The 20,587-nt window shown below is 51.0% G+C and overlaps 1 long non-coding RNA gene across 1 annotated transcript in view; it reads right to left on the bottom strand.

The window, feature by feature from the left end:
- LOC144828523 (uncharacterized) overlaps positions 1-13,747 on the bottom strand; it is a 121,181-nt gene extending 107,434 nt beyond the window's left edge. The window contains exon 1 of the long non-coding RNA XR_013610480.1: positions 13,243-13,747. This is a non-coding gene — a long non-coding RNA (uncharacterized LOC144828523). The remainder of the gene's footprint in view (positions 1-13,242) is intronic.
- Positions 13,748-20,587: the final 6,840 nt, after the last annotated feature.

The raw sequence follows: 20,587 nt of genomic DNA, 5'->3' as shown, positions 1-20,587 counted from the left end.
CACAGACAGGCTTCTTGGAATTGGCTCGACCACAAGGAGCAGAGGGTTGTGCAAGATTCAATGGGGGTGTGAAGGACAGTTTTCAGACAAATTGCTGAGAGCATGTCACACACAAAATGGGTGTTTGTCTGAGAAAAATGGCTATCAGGCAGAAACAGGGAAATGATGGGGCACAATTGTCAATTTTATTTCCACAGAATCCTTGCCGCAGCGGAGGATGATGCGCCGGGCTGCGGGACAAAGCGACAGATTTCCTCACACTAGGCCAGCGATGCGTTGAATCCTTGCCGCGAGGGAGGATGATGCGCTGATCCTGTTGCGTGTGCGATCTTGTTGCGATAAAAAAAAAATGGCGCCCCGCGAGGGAGTGGCGATCCGGGGGCGATGCGAGGAAAATGGCGGACGCTCGGCGTCCGCGCAGTGATATTCTCGATGCGGGGGTCAGCGAGCCTTCGAAATTCCCGCAAATGTGCGATGCGATGATCTCTGGGGTTAGCGAGCACTTTGGGGCCCGCAAGCATGCGATGCGATGATCTTTGGTTTGAGAACGCTCGGCGGCAGCAGCGCGTGGATTTTTCTTACGCTCTTCAGCTGTGGCGGGTCACAAATGGCGTTAGCGACGATTTTCAGCTCTCTCTTCTCTGTAGCAGAACTAGAGGCCCTGGAACTCACAGGGGCCTCACCTGCTGATAGAAATCCTTGCTGGGAGGAATCAGGAGGCTGATGGGGGGAATCAGATGTGCCTGTGGCTCCAGCAGGAGGCTAGCTCTCTTCTAGCCCTTGGGTGATTGCTTAGCAAAAATAAAAAGTCTCTCAAAAGTCCTTTTCCCTCTTCTTCCAAGTCCAAGGGAAATACTGCAGGCCAATCCAAGAAACAGCACACAAGCACAAGGACAGTCCTCTCCTTCAGTAACACGGAGAGGTTCCTCTTGACATCCAGGAGCAATACAAAAATCAGGGGTTTGGGCACAGATATTTATACCGGAAAAGTCTTTGGGCCAGATGTAGGTAGCCCTTTACCGGTCGGTATCGGCCGAAAATCGGTATTTTCGGCCGTTACTGACCGGTATTGAGCAATCGGTATGTAGGTGACTGAAAATTTGCTAAATCGGTAAATTTACCGAATTGGTAAAATACCGATTCGGAATATATACCGAATCAGTAAATTTACCGAATCGCAACGGTTTGCGATTCGGTAAATTTACCGAATCGGTACATTTACCGATTCGGTAGATTTACCGAATCGGTAAAATACCGAATCGGTAATTAAGAATTGGTAAAATTGAAGATTGAGATGTAGGTACGCTCTGAAATACCGAATTTGCTTCAAATTCGGTATTTAAGAGTCGGTATTTACCATGGATTCATATCAGGTGGTAACCAGGTGCAGCCTATAAAAATGGACCCAAAATGCAATTCTGTTTGCACAATGGCGGCATTTTATGTCATTGCAAGACGGCTACGGCTACAGGAGGAAGGAGAGAGGGAATGGCTGAGACAGGAGCAGGTCTACAGGCAGAGGGTTACCCTGTTCATACTCACAGAGGCAGAGATACTGCAGAGGTACAGGTTGGCTCCAGACACCATCTTGGAGCTCATCAGGGACCTCCAACCACTGTTGCAGCACACTACCCCAAGGGCACATGCTATTCCACCCGATGTGCAGGTGCTGTGCAGCCTCCACCTGCTTGCGTCTGGGAGCTACCAGAGCGTGGTTGCTGCGGTGGGTGTGGTGACCCAGAGCAGCCTCTCAAGGTTTTTCCACAAATTCCTTGACGCCATGTTACAGAGGATGGAGCATTACATATCTTTTCCTGCTACCCATGCTGAACTGGTGCAAACAAAATCTGAATTTTACCAGATGGCTCGATTTCCAAATATAATTGGCTGCATTGATGGCACGCACATTCCCATTTGTCCCCCTGCTGCCACAGAATATATCTACAGGAATAGGAAGTCCACCCACACCATCAATGTGCAGGTGATTTGCAATGCAAAGTTCATCATCACTGACCTTGTGGCAAAATTCCCTGGGAGTACCCACAACTCGTATATATTTCAAAACAGTGGCATCTATGCACGGCTGACTGCAGGGGAATTTGGTGAAGGATACCTCCTAGGTAAGACACAGTGTCTGACCCCCATACACCTATTGCAGTAAGAAGTACATGTATGCATGTGAATAATGTATTCCCTTTTCCTTTTAGGAGACAGTGCATATGCCCTCCGCTCATTTATACTCACCCCCTACCTCAACCCCTCAACACCCAGCCAAAGGAGATATAACCGGGCCCACAAAAGCACACGGAATGTCGTCGAACGGACCTTTGGTATCTGGAAAAGCAGATTCAGATGCTTGCACAAGAGTGGAGGTGCAAGGCAGTATACCCCCATCACCTGCTGTAAGATAATTGGAGCCTGTGCCATGTTGCACAACCTTGCTGTAAAGAAGGGTAATGAGGTGGAGCTGTCTGACTACGAGGATCATGACGACGACACTGCTGTGCCTGAAACACAACCTGCTGGAGTGTCAACACCAAGGGATGGCAGATACAGACGTGGGGAAATAACACACAACTATTTCTGAGTAAGTGATGAGACTGAGACCTATGTTGAAAGCACGAAAATTTGTTTTATTAAGTATATTTCTAGGTATGTTAAAGAACAAAAGTGCAACAGTAAGCAGTTCACTGCAATGCTCACAGTGAGCAAACACACACAGACAGGTGTTGAATGCTCCCACCGTAGTTGTATATTGTCACTAGGCAGGTTTTAAAGGCACAAATGTGCAACACAAACTTCCTTAATTCAAAATTGTATGTCCAATTGCAGTGGCCCATTCTATTAAGTGTTCATTTGCGGCCACGCTTTGCACTCCCAGATGTATGTGGCTCACTCTGTTCACTGGGCGTTTGGCCTGTAGCCTCACCCTGTCGCCTGCTGCTCGTCCTTGTCTCTACAACAAGGGGGCTTGCCATGCTGCTCCTACTGGTGCTACCTTCAGTGTCCGGCACGTCAATAGCAGCAGTTTGTGCACTTTGAGCATTGAGTAGAGCCTCCAGCACACCGGTCATTCCGGCTATGCCCCTTGTCAGCTGATTGCTGTTTTGAGTCAGGACTTCCTGACTATTTATGCTACGCCTGCATAGCAGGGATGTGGCTGTTTCCAGGCGGTGGATAGATATCTCAGTTCTCTCTGCGCGCTGCTTCTCCCTGCGCCTTGATGTTATTTCAGAGTCCAGTTTTGTGCACAGTTGCTGCATGGATTGGGTCATGTCATGTATGCCTGTTGCCATGCTCTTGTTAACTTCCACCAGTTCCCTGATGCCCTTACCAATTTCCTGCATGTTGATGTTGAGGTTGCGCATTTGTCTTTGACAGAACATGATGCCCTTGCCCTGCATCCTCTGAATCCTGACCATGGATCCCTCCAGGCCTTGGAAGACACTGGACCCCTCCCCACGTGCACCTGCACTCCTTCCTTGAACTGTGTGGCGTCTAGTGGTACTTGGTAAAGGCTCTGTGCTGGGCTGCAGTGTGGCAGGGATGTCATCTTCAGGCAAGTTGTGTGAGTCTTCACCCACCATTTCACCAGCAGCTGTCTCCATTTCCATCAGTGGGGAAACGACATGCCTCCTGCTAGGGTGTGCAGCAGGTGTTTCAATTTCAAAGGATGCTGGCATTTCGGGTGACGATACCAATAGAGGGGACTGTGAAGGTCTTGGGGAGGCCTGCATTTCTTGACTGATGTCAGGTTCTTGGGAAAGTGGCTGCCCACTCGGAACTCCTGTGTCCTGTGATGCACTGGGACCTGGCTCATGACTTTCATTTCACCTCTCGGGTGCTGTGCCTTCTGCCTCCTGAGACTGCCTTCTGGATGTGTGACCTGTGGACATATGAGCACATGTCAGCTAGGTGCAAATGTCTCACAGACACTACAATAAAACATATGAAATTGCACTTATTACATGCTGCCTGCCCCTCTGTCTGCAATCATTTGCCTAACTTGGTGGTTACAGTGCTGTCTGACATGCTCTTTCATTAACTGACTACATGTACCATGATGCATTGCTACTGTTTTGCACAGACACACTGGGACTGGGGTAACTTAGCTTCAAGGGGTAAGGGATGGATGAGGGTGTGAGGGGGATTGCTGTGCATGCATCTTACCTTTTCTAGTTGCAGCTTTCGCCGAGCTGTCCACTTCTCCCAGTCCATGGACGCTTTCTGGCTCGAAGGTTGTGGCTACCATCTCCTCCAGGTCAGTCAGGGGGGGTGCTGTGTTCTTTCCTCCACCTGTTTGTGAGGCCTGTTTGTGGTGGTCAGCAATTTTTTTTTTTGGTGAGGCTCCTTAGGTCATAAAACCTCTTTTTTAAATCTTCAATGACTCTGGTGGTCACTCCCACTGCATTGACTTTCTCAAGGATTTCAAGCCAAAGCTTCCTTTTTGCTGATTCAGGCACAGAAAGGGACAGCCTTCCAAAAAGTCTGGGGTGCACCTTTACCACCTCCTCCACAAGCACCTGGAGCTCCATGCTGCTGAATTTGAGCTTTCTTTTTCTTTCTGTCTGCTCTGTTTCCTTGCTGCTTGCCATGTTTAACTTTTAAAAGTGCACAAACTCTGTCTGTTGCTGCTCGCAGTCTCTCTGCTCCAACTGCCTCTCCAGAACCTTCTAATTAGTTGCAGCTGCCTGTGTAGCCACTTCCTGGTAGGAAGGGGGAGGGTGGTTGCACCTGATTGGCTGTTGCGTTAAGTTTCACTTTTGCTTGCTGTCCGATTCGGTATTTACCGAATTGGTATTTACCGATTCGGTATTTCCAATGCATTCCTATGGGCCATTTGGATCATAGGGATGAATGGGAAATACCGATTCGGTAAATACCGATTCGGTAAATACCGATTCGGTAATTTCCGAAAGTCAGATACCGAATTTTACCGATTCAGTAAAAAATACCGATTTTTCCCCTACATCTCATTTACCGATTTTTAAATACCGAATCGGTAAAATTCGGTATTTCTGAATCGGTAAATGACATTTACCTACATCTGGCCCTTTGTTCTGAGAAGTCTCTAGTCACTGAACCCAGCCAGAACCAGTTCGGCTCAGGCCTAGAGCACTTTGTTTACCAGGCTGCATCCTTCCTTTCAGAAAGAGGGGGTCTGCCATCAGACGCACAGTAGGGGGTGGAGCCAGCATTCACCTTGCCAGGCACAGGACAAGAAGCTACCCCTCCCCAGTACTCAATACAGATTTCTCTGTGCAACTCAGGTCTGACTCAGCCTGCCTTGCCCCTCTAAACCCAGACAGCCAATACACATAACACCAGAGCACACTGGAGGCTTAAGCAAGAAAATACCTACTTTCTAAAAGTGTTATTTTCAAATACAGAGTATTAAAACCAACTTCACTAAAAGGTGTATTTTATTATTCTGAGCTCAGGCCAACTAAACTCGAATTTCTACCATTTTCCCTGAGTCAGATAGGACTATAAGATGCAATAGCCAGTCTGCCCATTCCAGCCTATGGAGATCAATCAATCAATCAATCAGTGGCACTTATAGAGCGCGCTACATACCCGTAGGGTCTCAAGGCGCTGGGGGGGGGGTGCCGCTACTGCTCGAACAGCCAGGTCTTCAGCTTCTTCCTGAAGGAGAGGTGGTCTTGGGTCAGGCGCAGGTCGGTCGGGAGGGAGTTCCAGGTCTTGGCGGCCAGGTAGGAGAAGGACCTTCCTCCCGTAGTCGCTCTTCGGATGCGGGGGACGGCGGCGAGGGCGTGGTTGGCTGATCGGAGGTGGCGTTTGGGAGCGTAGAAGTTGACTCGGCTGTTGAGGTAGCTCGGGCCTTGGTCGTGTAGGGCTTTGTGTGCGTGGGTGAGGAGGCGGAAGGTGATTCTTTTGTTGACGGGGAGCCAGTGAAGGTCTCTCAGATGTCCGGAGATGTGGCTGGTTCGTGGGATGTCGAGGATGAGTCTGGCTGAGGCGTTCTGGATCCGCTGGAGTCTCTTCTGGAGCTTGGCGGTGGTACCGGCGTAGAGGGCGTTGCCGTAGTCCAGTCGGCTGGTGACGAGGGCCTGGGTGACGGTCTTCCTGGTCTCGGTGGGGATCCACCAGAAGATCTTCCGTAGCATGCGTAGGATGTTGAAGCACGACGAGGAAACGGCGTTGACTTGCCTGGTCATGGAGAGGGAGGAGTCCAGGATGAAGCCCAGGTTTCGTGCATGGTCTGTCGGTTTGGGTGCGGTGCCCAGGGCGGGAGGCCACCAGGAGTCGTCCCAGGCGGAGGGTGAGGAGCCCAGGATGAGAACCTCCGTCTTGTCCGAGTTCAGCTTCAGGCGGCTGGTCGTCATCCACTCGGCTACCTCTTTCATCCCTTCGTGCAGGTTGGCTCTGGCGGCGGCGGGGTCGTGGGTCAGGGAGAGGATCAGCTGGGTGTCGTCGGCGTAGGAGATTATGCTGAGGTTGTGTTTGCGTACGATGGCCGCGAGGGGACTCATGTAGACGTTGAAGAGGGTGGGGCTCAGAGATGATCCTTGAGGGACGCCGCAGATGACGTCGGAGGCCTCTGACTTGTACGGTGGTAGGCGGACTCTCTGTGTTCTGCCGTCGAGGAAGGAGATGATCCATTCCAGCGCCTTGTCCTGGATTCCGCTGTTGCCGAGGCGCCGTACTAGGGTGCGGTGGCAGACCGTGTCGAATGCCGCGGAGAGGTCTAGGAGGATGAGGGCCGCTGTTTCTCCATTGTCCATCAGGGCTCGGATGTCATCGGTGGCGGCGATGAGGGCGGTCTCGGTGCTGTGGTTGGCTCGGAAGCCGGACTGTGAGGGGTCGAGGGATCCGTTCGTCTCGAGGAAGGCGGCCATCTGTTTGTTGACGGTCTTCTCGATGACTTTGGCTGGAAACGGGAGGAGCGAGATGGGGCGGTAATTCTTGAGGTCGGTGGGGTCCGCTGTTGGTTTCTTGAGTAGAGCGCTGAGTTCGGCGTGTTTCCAGCTCTCCGGGAAGATGGTGGTGTCGAAGGATGTGTTGATGATGTCTCGCAGGTGGGGTGCGATGACGGCGTCGGCCTTGTTGAAGACGTGGTGAGGGCAGGGGTCGGTCGGTGAACCGGAGTGGATAGAGTTCATCGTGCGGATGGTGTCTTCGGTGCTGATCGGGGTCCAGGCGTGGAGGGTGGTGGTGGGGGGTGGTTGATCGGTCTTGGTGTGCGTTGGTTGGTTGTTGAAGCTGTTGTGTATGTCCGCGATCTTGTTGTGGAAGTATGACGCGAGGGAGTTGCAGAGGTCTTGCGATGGGGTGATGTCGTTGTTTCCTGCGCTGGGGTTGGATAGCTCTTTCACGATGTTGAAGAGTTCCTTGCAGTTGTGTGCGTTGTTGTCCAACCGGTCCTTGAATGCTGTTTTCTTGGCGGCGCGGATCAGCTGGTGGTGTTTCTGGGTGGCAGTTTTGAAGGAGGTCCTGTTGTCCGGTGTTGGTTCCCTTTTCCAGACTTTCTCCAGAGCTCGGCAGTTCTTCTTGGAGCTCTTGAGTTCATTGGTGAACCATGGGGCCTTCTTGCTGCCGGGTCTGCTAGGCGGGGTCCTCAGTGGGGCGAGTTCGTCCGCGCAGTTGCTGATCCACGTCGTGAGGTTGTCGGCGGCCTGGCTGGGGTTCGCTGAGCTGGCAGGAGGGTGCTGGCTCAGGGAGGTGGCGAGCTGGTGTGCTGTGATCTTGTTCCAGCTTCTGCGGGCCGCCTGTTGCTGGTGGTGGTGAGTCGTCGTTCTCTTGAAGGTGAAGTGGACGCAGCTGTGGTCCGTCCATTGAAGCTCAGTGGCGTGGCTGAAGTCAATGTCTGTGCTGGACGAGAAGACTGCGTCGAGTGTGTGTCCGGCGAGATGGGTGGGGGTGGACACCAGTTGCTTGAGTCCCAGGTTGGCGAGGTTGTCGAGCAGGGTGCTGGTGTTGCGGTCGTTGTTGTTCTCCAGGTGGAAGTTGAGGTCCCCGAGGAGGATGTAGTCGGCGGAGGGGAGGGCGTGCGGGCTGACGAAGTCGGCGATGTCCTCGCTGAATTGCGTGCGTGGTCCCGGGGGTCGGTAGATCAGGGTGCCTCTGAGGGTGGTGTTCGGGTTGGTGTGGATCTGGAAATGCAGGTGTTCGGCGCTGGTCAGGGTGTTTTCGGTGCTGGTTGTGAGGCGGATGGTGCTCCTGTGGACGATGGCGATGCCTCCTCCCGTCTGGTTCGGTCGATCTTGTAGCCCTCTGGGATAGCGATGGCGATGTCAGGAGCTGAGGAGGTGTTCATCCAGGTCTCAGTGAGGAAGGCAACGTCAGGGGCTGTGGCGTCTAGGAGGTTCCAGAGTTCGATGGCGTGTCTGTGGACGGAGCGAGTGTTGAGCAGGATGCACTTGAGGTGGGTGCTGCTGGAGTTCGACTTGGCTGGTGTTGGTGCGAGGCAGGTCCGGGTGCAGGAGAACTTGCAGGCGTGGCAGCTGAAAGGTCCGTGGGTACGTCGTGGTGTGGCTTGGTGGCAGTCTGGGCGTCGGCCGGTGTTGAGTGCGCTGAGAGTGGCGGCTGAGTACGTCCTGCGGGTCGGTCGGGATCGTCGAGGTCCAGGGGTCCTGGCCCTGGGCGCGGTCCAGGCGCGGACGGGCGCAGACGGGCTTACCTTTGGCGCGCCTTCGGCGCACAATCGGCGCGCCCGCTGCGCGTCAACGCTGCGCGTTCGCACGGTCGCCATTTAAGGCGAAGTGCGCGGGTGGGCGGAGCAGCTGGGAGGCGGGAGCGGGGAGGGTTACAGAAGAGAAGAAAGGGGCGGGGACAAGCGGCGGTGGCGGGAAGGGAGGGCGGAGGACAACAAGGAAGGCAGAAACACGGGTAAAAGGAGGATAAACAAAACAGGCACAAATCTGCGACCAAACAAGGGAAATAAGGGGAAAAATAACAAGTTACACGGAGTTAACTAAACAGGCACAACTATTAGGCAAAACAAGGGAAAAAGGAAAAAAAAAGGAGATACACGAAGTTTTGGAAATACAGGCACAAATGCTTGACAAAACAAACCCTGCTGCGGAGGCAGCCGGCAACCGGCAAAACGCGGCAGTAGCGAGGCAGAGGGCGGGCAGGGCCACACGCAGCAGCTGGTGGCCGTGCGGCGCGGGGGTGTCCCACAAGTGGGAGAACAGGTAGCCTTGCAGCAGTGAAAAACAAAAACGGAGGGTGATTCACTACCAGGACATGCTACACATATCAAGCCATGTCCTACCTTACACACACAATGCACCTACCATAGGGGTGACTGACATGATGCTAATGGAAAGGTCAGGGGCTGGGAAGTGTGGGCACTTCACAGCCAAGATGGCAGTTCTGGACTGCACGCAGACACTGCAGTGGCAGTGGCAGGTCTGAGGTACACTTTACAAGCTACTTCTGTGGGTGGCGCAAACCAGCGCTACAGGCCCACCAGCAGCATTTGGGTTACCAGCCCTGGGCACACATAGGCCACACTACTAGGGACTAACAGGTAACCCAAATAAGCCAATCAGGGATACACCAATTCACAAACATATTTACACAGGGAGCATTTGAGCTATGGCACTGAATGGCAGTGGCACAGCGCCCAGAGCATCTAATACCAGCAAAAACAGAGGAGACAATAGCAAAAAAATGGGAGGGAGACCCACGCCAATGGTGCCAGGTCTAACAGTCCCCACCACACGTTAGGTCTCGGGCAGATTGCGGGAGAGGGGGTTAGACGGTACCAGCCCATATGCCTTCGCAAGACTGAGGTTTTATGAGATAAAATAAAACCACTGTGAAAGGAGCAACTTGGAGTTTCTTTAATGTGTTGTGGTCTATACCTGGAGGGTCCTGTCATGAACGTAGGCGGGCCAGGATAAATATATATATATCAATATCAGCAGAAGATCCCGTAGCGGATTGCAGGCAGCAAAAAAAACACACGGGCACAGACCAAGTCAGCAGGTATAATGGTGAGTTTATTCACATCATAAACTGGTCCACATAACGTGTTTCGGCCGCCGACCTGCGGCCTTGATCACATACAACAGTTTTACCTAAATGAGGCCACTTTTTTAAAGGTTTTTTAAAGTTTGATTAAGATTTGGAAGTGGACTCTTCAACAAACATTTTTTTTACAATCACTAAGTGGGAGGGATCCCAATAGCACCCCTTACCTTCCACCAGTGCATTGCCACCTACTTTGAGGTGTTTCTAAAATGTCAAAGTTTTGCAACCAAGAAACGTATTACGGAAGTGCCTGAGGGGTTCAATCGGTATTAGTGCCCGCTTTACGCACCCCCAGGGCACTTTGATATTACAGAAAGAGCAGCAGATGCTTGTGCAGCCCCTTCAATGATACAGATAGCACTGGCACAAATATAGCACTAGCACTATCATCAAAGGGTGTTCCCTCATTTGCATAGAGGTGTAGCCCAATGCAAATGAGGGAATCTCTTTGCCTCTGCACCCGTGAGCCATATTATAGACGTAGGTACAAGGATAAAGAAGCTGTCAGGAGACCTGCTGTGCGCCACCAAAAAGGTGGCGTATCGTCAGTGCAGCCCCTGATGGCAGTCCTCGGCAGAGGGGTGAAAAGGGTCCTATGGACCTCCTAGACATCCCGCTGCAGGTGGGTGCAGTCAGTCACTGCACCCGCCTGCAAGGGGATCTTCCACCTTTCTTTAAAGTTTAAAAAACAGAGCGGCTGCTTCAAAGCCGATCCGTATTTCACTTGAATGGGCTACCATCAGGCCAGCACAAGTTCACGGCAGCCTTGGGGGCAGCCAATTCAGTGCAATACCGCGCACTCTCCTAGTTAGCGCGGGCGCACCTTTTGACAGCTTGCCAACAAGGAAAATGCTCTGCTTTGTATGATACAGCCCCTGGTCGTAAGAAGTGCTAATAGGTAGAGTCAAAGTGCAGCATTGGGGAGGGAGTATGGGCGGCGGTATAAGTTGCAAGAAGGCACAGATATGAAGTGGCTTATTTACAACCCCTTTGCGCCGCTGATGTCTCGCTTTTAACATGGAAAACAAGCATTTGCAATGCAATATGTTTCGCCTTTGGGAACTTATATGTATTTAGCTATGCAGCAGATTAGACTGGGTGCTGAAACATCTACTGTTCTGTAACACGGAGGAAAAGTAAGCACCAAACTGCATGAAACGCCAGGTATGGGAACGCATGGAGAGAAATATTGCCTTTCAGCTGGAAATGGTATAGTCCAAAGCTCTGTTTTTAATAGAAAGTCAGGGCCTTCGGGGGTCATATCACTGAAAATACAAGATTTGAGAAAAAAAATATTGTCTACGGCTGCTCATGGAAGACAATTTCTATGGAATGGAATCTAGAGAATGCTAAAGTGATTCTGGTATTTTACTGACCTCTGCTGGTCTTTGTATATCAAGAAAGTTCAATACAGGCAGTTGCCAGAAAAAAGGAAAAAAAGAAAATTCCCTAAGCAGAAAGCAAGTCTGGTATTTTACTGACCCTGCTGGTCGTTTTTTATCAAGACAGTTAAATAGAGCCAGTTGAACAGAAAACAAAGTCCCTAAGTGAAAGCAGACAAGTCCTAGGACTGATCTCCTGAGCCCACAAAGTACATACACATATAAGTATATACTAAAGTATGAAAACAAACTCCAAACCTCAACAGAAAACTCCCATGAAGAAGGCACGAACATGAGGTAGTTGGTATTCGGCTTCTTTTATTTGATCAGGTCATCCATGACCCCGAGACACAAGAGACGCTTTTCGGCTTCGATGAAGCCTTTCTCTATCAGTTTGGCGATTTTTTTCTATCAATATATATAGAGAGCCACTCCCACTATAGGTAAAAGTAAAAATGAAAAAAATACTTTTAAAGTGTAAGCAAAACCCCTAATTATTGCAAGTAAAATATAATATAATTTAATAAACGGCAGCTGCACAAAGCACATTTTCAATCCTCATAATCACATTATTTTGTTATACTGTACACAAGAAGAGTCAGTGCATAAAAAAAGTCTTGTTATCGCCAGCCTGAGTGGGAGAACTTGACACAATATACGTAAAGCACCAAACACTCTAAATGTGTCACCTAAATATCGCAGTGTGTATAAAGTTTAAGACAAATACATTCTCTAAAATTGGATTTAAAACACACTGTAATGCTGTCATAAATCATGAAAGTAATGGTGAATTCCATCTCAGACCCCCTCCGACTGGAATATGCTGCTGGGATGAAAAGCGGTCTGCCGGTAATTAGATACTGACTTTCAGTGCCATGAAATGAGAAGTCGAGCTAAAAAATGCAGTAAACTAACTTTTATATTACAGTGAATATTCAAGAAAGCGGATGACTCCGGTGCTATGGGACCCAGATGAACAAATGTGTGTCCAAGTAGGAGTTAAATGTTCATATCACCGCACGTGCACAAGTCCGTAAGATGACTACCCCTCCCATAGTGCAACAGGGTGGTGGCAAACTAGCTGGACTAATAGGCAAATATCACATTGCAAAGTCAGAATCCTTTAAAGGCATATTACCAGGACCCGAATTCACCCCTAAAACAGGTCAATGCCATCGGGATAGTTAAATATAGTTTAAAAGCAAACACCAGTCTCAATTTCCGAAATGCAAAAACAGCGTGAAAAAATAATGTTCCAAATCAGACACAAACTCAGGGTGGAGGGGGACCGGTACATAATAGTTGCAGATGTGCCGAACCACCTCACGCTTCAGCTTAGGCGTCAGCAGTGCCCGGTCACCAAGGGGCGTCAGACTAAAGCATATACAAGAGGTCTTGAATGCTCGACCTAAAAAAGGCGCAAGGGCCTTTTAAATAAGCCCCAAAAGTTTGCAAAACCAGACTTCAAGTACAGAAAATGAACAGGACCGAAAGGAAACAGATGGAAAAATATGAAGTTGAACAAGTAAAATTAGGGCTGGAAGAGAGACAAACATCTGAAGCCAAAGGCATAACATTTAGGAAGGCACGGAGATGCACGGTGCAGGAAAGCAAAACGTGGAGAGTGTGTGTGAAAACTCAGAGGCTCAAGTGGAGGAGGACTAAGACAGCATGTGGAAGGCACAAAGATGCAAACGCGAGCAGGGACAGAGCGGTGTAGTGCTCGAGAGCGGTGTAGTGCTCGAAAGCATCGAAGTGAGTTTGTATTAGAAGACACAGAAACGCAAAGGAAGATGAGGAACACAGAACTGCCAGAGGCAGATCAAGGAGGACATAGAGATGGTGCATAGAACAGTACCTCTCCAGCGAAGAAGATTGCCACCACCCCCAGCGGCAGGCAGCAGCACACGATGTTAAACACTGCCCACCACTTGTAGGCAGGCACCTGGCCCGCGGTCTCATCAAACCGGCCGTAGGGCACGTCTGTTGTGGTCCCGGAGGGGGGCTCCAGAGGCACCGCGAAAGAACTCATTTTGGTTTTTGTGACAGGGAGCCTCTGGGTCCAGTCTATGTGAGCGACGAGGGCTGCGCTGAGACGTCGAAGCTAGTTCTGTCTACCTCTGCGGCAGGATGCGATCAGATTCAGAATGACGTTAAAGGTGGCAACCCACGCAGTCCGGGCAGTGGGCACAGGGCTGCGCAGCGCCTCCCTTCTCAGGAGTATGACCTCCGCTCAGGCGACGCTCCTAAGGACTCCTGCCAAAAGTTTCCCAACACATTCCCGTTTTATGACGCCGCTCACTCACTTCGGTCTGCAATAAACTCTGGCCTGGGGCAGGCGTTATCCGACTGCTGAAAGGGTTTGGACGGGAGAAGCTTTTCTTTTCGCTGCTCTGTCACATAACCCCTGCACGCGCCCATACCGTGGGAAATATCTTCCCCAAACCCATCACCCTGGTATCCCAATAAAATGAGCCAACAGGGAGTTGTAGTTGTGGTCGTTGTTGGCTGCAGTTTTATTTGGATTATACACAAACTTTTTATCTAATCACCGTTAGCATGAACCATGGTCACATTGTGTCATTTGTGAACTGCCATATCTGGGTCATAAATCATATCTGGGTCATAAATCATACATGTCATCATCATACTGTGCAGATCATATTGTGGGTCATAAATCATACATGTCATCATCATACTGTGCAGATCATATTGTGGGTCATAAATCATACATGTCATCATCATATTGTGCAGATCATATTGTTGTACATTCAGTTCGTAAATGGCACGCCTAAAAACCAGTTCTTTTGTTAGTCCTTGGTAGTCCTCTTTGTCGTGTTACTTCTGGGACCACCGTTCGGTTGGTCACCCATGCCCTCTGCGTGTAGGGAGGGGTAGCTTCTCCAAGGAGTTAGGCCCCCAACTCGCTACCTTTTTGTGCCCTGCCGTCCGGCCGGGTCTGGGCCGCGAGTGCCGTCTCCGTTTGCTAATCCCCTCCTTGGCCTGGCCACCTCACCCTGCCGTGCGGCATCCCAAAATGAGTGGCCTACTTCCTACACACCGCCCTGTCGGTGTGTCTCCTTAGCCAACCATTGTACCAATTTCCGCCACGCCGCAGGGAGGCTAACGTCTTCCTGCGGCTCCCCCCAGCTATCGTGATTTTTGTGGCCTGCACGAGCCATTGCGCCCCGTAGGTTATTCAAACAGGACTCTCAAACCTTTCTTCTGACAGGTGGACTCTGACCTGGCCATATAGCTCCGGGCGACCGCGGTAAATCCACGAAACCTGTCTGATGGACTCCGTACCGTCGGTCCTGCAAAACTCGGCACCCCTCCGCCGTCTCCTGCTGAACATCTCTGACCATCCGATGGTTGCACCGCCTTACCCCGCGGGCGCCTTTTTAAGGTCAGCCTGAACGGCCTGCTCCCTGCCTTTCTCCCCCATTAGGAAGCCCGGGATTGCCCCCCGAGATGAATAAGAGTGTCCAGGTGCTATGCTGCATCTGACAGCAGGTCTCCAAGTGTCGCTGGCAGCTGGCTCCAACTCATTCCTGGTTGCCCTAACCAGCGGATGCACGTGCGTGTTCGTTTGCTCGCCCTCCTGTGGCCTGCCAGCGCCATCATGTCTGCATCCTGGACGCAAAGGGGGGTTGGCCCACTACCCACACCAGCCGTGGGCGTTTGCCTACTGGGAAAGGCATTGCACAGTCATGCGGTGGTTGCAGCGCTGAACGCGTCCCAAGGCCCAAACTTTTCCCCTTTTCTTGGGGAGGAGGGGGAGGTCTCCTGACACCCTGCCGTGCGGCATCCCAAGGTGACCCGCTCTGCCACTCACCCTGCTGTGCGGCATCCCAACGTGAGTGGTCCTGACCGCCGGCGGTGTGGTCTACCGCGGCTGTGGTCAGATGTAGGTTTTGCTCCGTGTGTCTGGGACCGCAACCTGCCTACCGCCTGGATTCTTTCCTCTGGCATGTTGTGCTGCGATGCCGAGGTAGGTGCGTGATCCTGAAAGAATGGGGGAGGGGTAATGGCCTCTAATGGCGGCCTGGCTGCAGCTAAGGCCTGGCGCATCCCGGCTGTCCCTTGGAGCTTGCTTAGGTTGTCCCCATCCTGGTGTTTGCAGAAATTGGCCCTTCACCCACAGGGCGTAACACAAAAAACAGCCTACGAACTGCTCTATTGTGTTGCAGTTAAACCTCATGGTCTGGGACTGCCGACCACCCCCCCCCCCCCTTATCATGCACACTATAGTTATCAAAACTTATCAGACCAACAACAGAATTCTTTGGAAGGCAGGGGGTCTCGTGACCCACCGGCCGTATTTATTACAATATGAAACAAAATTAAAATTGAATAAAATAACATTATTTACATAATTATTAAATGCTAAATTCAGACATTAGATTTACATCAAGTTTAGACAGGTATGATGGGCTAACCTTAACAAATGTCTAATATAGTGTGTTTCCTAACGGAATCTAACATCCTCATATCAATTTTGCATTCTAATAATTTCTGGTCCTACGGCAAGGTCGCTAACCGGTGTCAGATCCTTTTACCCAGCTACGCTCTCACGTCCGAGATGCGCATGCGCAACAAGGGCCCGGTTACCGGGAGAGTACGTCTCTCTTCTGTTTGCCCTCGTACGCTCCGTGAACTCCATTTAACCATAACAGGAGGGCCCTTACACTCACGCCCTTTGATGACATCATAGTGTATGTGAGGGGTGGCTACCAGCCTGAGGAAAGCGTGACTCCCTCCTCCGCACCCTTCCAAGCGACGGATATCCTGCCCCTGAAGTTCTGGGGGAGACCAGTGGCCCCTCCCCCTGGGCGGCCCCTTTCGTGAATGGGGCCGCCCCCCCTAAGGACCTTAAATTGCTGCTCACCGATTATGACCTTACCGCCTTACCCATATAATAAATACGACATTTTTAATCTAAGAGGAAAAAAGGCCTAAGGAAAAACAGTTAATGCAGCAGCAACCACACAACCAATAAAGCATATTAATATTAACATTGCCTGTAAACGGGGAAAAAGGCCTAAGGAAGAAAAAACTAATCCTGGGCGAAGCACTATGCTACGCTCGCGGAGTTTGCGAAGTTTTCGCAACTTCGCACTACACGAGCTGCACGTAGCACAGTGCGAACATGCCTAGTGCAGCGTAGCGTAGTGCAGCGGTCATTTTTTGCTTGTTCGCGGTCCTGAACGTCATGTTCGCGACCGCGAGCAAGCAAAATGACATCCCGGCGAGATTCTCAACGCGAGGAGGTCAGGTTTCTCATTTGTGAGTGGTTGCGCATGCTCGCGACCGCTCTCAATGAGAAACTACCTGTTCACGTTGAGAAATTCGCTGCTCGAGTAATAATCTACTCGAGCAGCAGAAAACGACAGCTTGCGCTGTGCAAGATGCCGTTTTTAATGCTTGCACAGTGCCGGATGCTTGTCCGCACTGTGCAATCATTGAAAATGCATCTTGCACAGTGCGAACATGCTACTACGCAGCTCGCGTAGTGCTACGTGAAGTTTGCGTAGTGCGAAGTGCACTTCGCATTGCTTCGCGTAGCGCTACTTCGCGAACTACGCCCACCCTTAGAAAAAACATCTATTCTTACAACGTTGCATAGCGTTACAAAGGATACCTACCAATGTCCTCACCAGAATTCTGCTACAAGGGGATGGAGGGTGGGGAAAATTAAAAGCCCCACAGCGGGGTGAGGAGCGAGCCTGGGAAGCGCGGTCACAAAGAGGCCGTTTCCCGCGCTCCCCAGGCTCTTAAACCCCCCCTATGCCAGCGGTCCCGCCTCCTTGACCCGGAAGCGAAAACATGCTTCCGGGTCAATGGCGGGACGCGCGGACCAATCAGAGCGGGTGAAGGGGGGGCCGGGCCCAGCCATGTGTGCGTGGGGCCGAGCGGCCCCCCCTTCCCTCATGGTCTGGGACTGCCGGCCACCCCCCCTTATCATGCACACTACAGTTATCAAAACTTATCAGACCAACAACAGAATTTTTTGGAAGGCAGGGGGTCTTGGGACCCCCGGGCCATATCTATTAAAATATGAAACAAAATTAAAATTGAATAAAATAACATTATTTACATAATTATTAAATGCAAAATTCAAACATTAGATTTACATCAAGTTTAGACAGGTATGATGGGCTAACCTTAACAAATGTCTAATACAGCGTGTTTCCTAACCGAATCTAACATCCTCATATCAATTTTGCATTCTAATCATTTCTGGTCCTACGGCAAGGTCGCTAACTGGTGTCAGATCCTTTTACCCAGCTACGCTCTCACGTCCGAGATGCGCATGCGCAACAAGGGCCCGGTTACCGGGAGAGTACGTCCCTCTCCTGGTTGCCCTCGTACGCTCCGTGAACTCCATTTAACCATATCAGGAGGGCCCTTACACTCGCGCCCTTTGATGATGTCATAGTGTATGTGAGGGGTGGCTACCAGCCTGAGGAAAGCATGACTCCCTCCCCCGCACCCTTCCAAGCGACGGATATCCTGCCCCTGAAGTTCTGGGAGAGACCAGTGGCCCCTCCCCCTGGACGACCCCTTTCGTGAATGGGGCCACCCCCCCGCTAAGGATCTTAAATTGCTGCTCACCGATTATGACCTTACCGCCACAGGCCAGCATAGTTGACCGACTATATGGCCCCCCAAAAAAGTCTACACTGAAAGGTCATATCCTCCTCGCAAAACCTTCTACCCATGCTAAGATGTTCCTTATGAATATGGCATTCCCTGATTCTGTCAAATGGACCCCATCCCGCACGTAGAACTGTTCTCCCCAAATGCAACCATGAGGTATGCTCTGTAGGTAAGGAGTTCGAAATAGCTTGTCTAGTTTATTGTTGACCCTCTTTACCGAGTGATTCAACGCCCTGACTGATTCACCCCCCCTCCACTGCAGCCTCCGTATCAACTGTGACCACACTATAGTGCAATCTGGTAACAGTTTCACCAGCCAACCTGCCGCTGAGATTATTTCTTCCAACAGGACCCTTCTGCCCAAGTCTACTAAATCATTCCCCCCCAGGTGCAAGATGACCACTGAGGGCGGTGAGGTGTGTCTTTCGAGTAGATCTGACATGTAACCCCTAAGCTAACTGAGGCGAAGCCCCCCTCTGCCATGGAAGGAGACATTGAAACCCCCGCACTCCGCCCTCCGTCTACCTGCTCCTGCAAGGAAAATTGGTTTAGCACATAAGAATGACCGACTACCCATACTACATATGTCTTCCGTTTGTCTTCCTGCCGTTGCCGAGATGTTGATGGTTGGCTTTGCTGATACTTTAGTAGTTTCCGTCCTGCGTCACAGGCCCGAGAAACTAGAAATAAAACAAGACAAAAAGCAGGCGTCAGAGGGGCGGCGACTGACCCTTATAACATGTGCAACTGTACATAACGCTTATAGGCATTGGAAGACCATCTCCCAATCCTCTTCACACTATTGACATTCAACCCCCTTGCAGTGGCCTCAGTGGCTGCCCCTATCCGGAAAGAATGTGTCCCAAATTCTTTGGGGTTTAAACCTGCTTTGGCAATACTCATGGCTAAGACTCTTTGGAACTGAAACCTGGTCAAAGGGGTGCCATCAGTATGCATTAGTAATGCTCCACTTGGCTCACCTGTCCGTTGTTTGATTAACGCTTCCACATGTGACACCGGGCAGCATGGGCTATTCGGTGCCCGATGTAGTACTAAACTTTGTCCCTTAGCCTCCTGATCAGTCTTGGATTTCCGGAGGGTAACCCGCATTGTGTCGTCCCGTATACTGACATCACGCAGCTGAAGGCCACCATCCCTATCTAGTTTGTTGACTGCCACTAATTCGCCTACCCGGAACGCCCCGTAGAAGGCCAGGGAAAAAGCACCTTTGAATATTCTCACTTCAACCGAAGAGCTGCACGTGTCTGGCAGGGTGAGGAGCACTACTGCCAACCGTTCTAAACCTATCAGCCTTCTGCCATCGGCGGTGGGTGCCTGTAAGCGCCGCCATCCTTTCAACGCTTTTTGTATTAAGAAACTGTTCGTAGGGTCCCTGGCTCCCTTTGCGCGTGCGAAAAAGGAAACAGCTGTCTTATGTCTGCTAGCTGTCGCCACCGTGCGCCACGCCTTGTGTAATGTGTTCATGTACCCATTAAAACTAGCCTCCTGATCCCACTTGCTCTCCCAATCCTGTCCCAGAAAGTTACAGTAAGACCTGAACGCCCCTTCGTAAGCTGTCCTGGTCCTGGGAGCTAGGCTGGCTGCCACGAGATCGTGTAGTTGGGGGCACCAATCTGCCAAAGAGTCGATGGGAAGTGAGCTGGGGATGCCTCTGCAGCTGGTAGGTGTTCCCTGAATACCTGCATCTTAAAGCGAGAAAGGGCGTCAGCTGCGTTATTCAAGACCTCTGGAACATGTTTGGCCCTGAAATGTATATTCAATTTCATGCAACTCAGCACAATCTCCTTCAACAGGCGCAGTATGAACTGACAACGTGCTGCCTGTTGATTGATGCATTCCTCCACGGTCAAGTTATCTGACCAGAAAATAACCGAGCGATTGGCCAATTGTTCGGGCCAGACATTCAACGCAACCCAGATTCGGAACAGTTCCAGGAACCCAATGTTTGCAGTCAGCCCACTCTCTTCCCACCAGCCGGGCCATCTTTGTGCCACCCACTTCTTGCCAAGTATGGCGCCAAACCTCACACTGCCTGCAGTGTCAGTCCATAGTCCTAACTCTGCTGAGGTCAGCGTGGGGGCACCCCACAGTACTCTGCCATTGAAATCCTCCAGAAATGCAATCCATATCCGCATGTCCTGGCAAACCTCGACTGACAATCGTGTGCGATGATGCTTTTCCCGCAAGCCCGTCATGGCTTGTGCAATTGAGCGGGAAAATGGGCGTGCCATGGGGATGACTCTCAAGGCAAAGTTTAGCTGGCCAACTGTCTGCTGCAACAGCTGTAAAGTGACTTTATTTTTCCGCAAACATAGTTCAAGGGATGCCCTGAATTTCTCGATTTTTTCTTTGGGTAACCTGAAACAGCCTTCCACGGAATCCAATTCAATTCCCAAGAATTCCAGAGATGACAATGGCCCTACTGTTTTTCCCTGCGCAAGCGGGACCCCAAAAGCACGCATGAGCACGTAAAATTCCTGCAATGCCCACGCGCACTCCTGTGAGCCCGCCAGACCCAGGAA

This window comes from Lissotriton helveticus, chromosome 4_1 (genome assembly GCF_964261635.1).
Source record: "Lissotriton helveticus chromosome 4_1, aLisHel1.1, whole genome shotgun sequence".
Taxonomy (NCBI): Eukaryota; Metazoa; Chordata; class Amphibia; order Caudata; family Salamandridae; genus Lissotriton; species Lissotriton helveticus.
This window is presented reverse-complemented; position numbering and strand designations above follow the sequence as displayed.